The sequence below is a fragment of the Clupea harengus genome, chromosome 1 (assembly GCF_900700415.2).
Source record: "Clupea harengus chromosome 1, Ch_v2.0.2, whole genome shotgun sequence".
Taxonomy (NCBI): Eukaryota; Metazoa; Chordata; class Actinopteri; order Clupeiformes; family Clupeidae; genus Clupea; species Clupea harengus.
The window spans coordinates 11115807-11117410 of NC_045152.1; the positions used below are offsets into that span (position 1 = coordinate 11115807).

The window sequence follows — 1604 nt, forward strand, 5'->3', positions numbered from 1 at the left end:
GGATGGAGGCTGCGTTGCGGCAAGCAAACCCAAGCGCCTGGGATCATCAGGCCTTAGACCCTGTTTTCTGGGAAGGCCCATTCCACTTCCCAGCCTCTCAGCAAGGATGGCCTTCTGCAGGTCTGGAATGTAATGGTAGCCTTTGCTCTCCTTCAACACATATACACTCCAGCGCTTGGACTTCTTGTTGAAGTACTGTCTGTACCTAGTAAAGTAAAGTAATTGCACAATTCCACAACTGTTTAGGTAAGAACTAATGAATTATTTTTGGTAGTACACTACTGTTGTAGCAAAGCTTACATTCGGTGTCCATCCTTGCCACGTGCAGGAATGCGGTGGTTGTGATAGTTGTAATCGATTGCTGCAAGCAATGTCTGGGTTTTGTAAACAGGGGGGCTGTAGGCAAACCGCTTTCCTGCATACATGAGTATGTGGTTTTGGAAATTCTCCAAATCTGAAGTTGTCCTGAAAAACACATACATAACCCGAAAGGCCCAGTCAGTGACACACTTCTCACCACTAGATGCTACTCCAGGAAAAGTATCAGATGAGGCTTCATTTCAATTTCAATTCTAATGTGCTTAGCAGTCAGGCCTAAGCAGCTGATTTTTGCACACAAAACAAACATGGAAAATCACCCAGAGTTATACAATTATTGTATTTGTAATGGTTCTACAAGACAGACAAAAAAGTTCAGAAATATGATCATAAGTGCTTGTGTGTATGTGCAAATGTATGACAAATACTAGCATTTGCATAACTATAGGGGCATACCTGAAACTTTTTGTTGTTCTGGAGTTTCTTGTATGTCCTCACCTGGAGGATTGGGTGTTGCCACATCAAGCACGGCTTTATCCATGCTTATCTCCAGGAGTTGGTTGATGTTGGCAGTCATAGCTGGGGCACTGCAAAGCAGCAAGATATGTACATAGAATCAATTTGAAGATCAAAAAGGAACAACTGCATCATGTTCTCCTAAAACGTTGTCTTCTCCTGAAAGACCAAAATATTTGTGATTGCACCCTTCAACATAGCAGTAGTTCAACCTGAAATGCAACTAGAAACTGAAACATACCGTAGATGAAGAAAAGGACTATAGTCTTCATCAGAGCTGTCCCGATCTTCTTCCGAGCCCTTCTGATTAGGATCCTCCCAGCAATCATCCATGTCAATACTGTAAATAAAAATGATTTACAAAACACACACACACCCACAACACCATAAACTTGAAGCACAAAAGAACACGAACTAAGATGGTTTCATGTGCAAGACTTACATGCTATTCCTCATATAATTCGCCTACTCCTCATCCAGAGAGTCATGCTGCTCCTCTTCAGCAATGCTCAAGGAGTGCATGCTGTGAATATAAAACGAATCTAAATAAATATATTCATCAACAAAACAATGCATTACGGTCGCAGTTGTAAGACGAACTCACATAGATTCTAGCACACCAACCGCTTCGGTTTCTTTGCCCAACGGTTGAACACCTTGCATAGCGAATTCTTTGTCCCTGATTCAAAAGATAAATAAATCAGTCACAACTTACAATGTCCTGCATGGCTGGTTTAGAAACGCAGTTCTAAGATACATACCCATCTCGG

The 1604-nt window shown here is 41.8% G+C and overlaps 1 long non-coding RNA gene across 1 annotated transcript; it reads right to left on the reverse strand.

Annotated features, from left to right (window-relative positions):
* Positions 1-854: 854 nt before the first annotated feature.
* Positions 855-1324, reverse strand: LOC122133261. The gene is made up of 3 exons (XR_006152658.1): positions 1277-1324; positions 1076-1174; positions 855-905 (listed from the first exon to the last, which is right to left on the reverse strand). It is a non-coding gene; the product is annotated as an uncharacterized LOC122133261 (long non-coding RNA).
* Between the last annotated feature and the right edge of the window lie 280 nt (positions 1325-1604).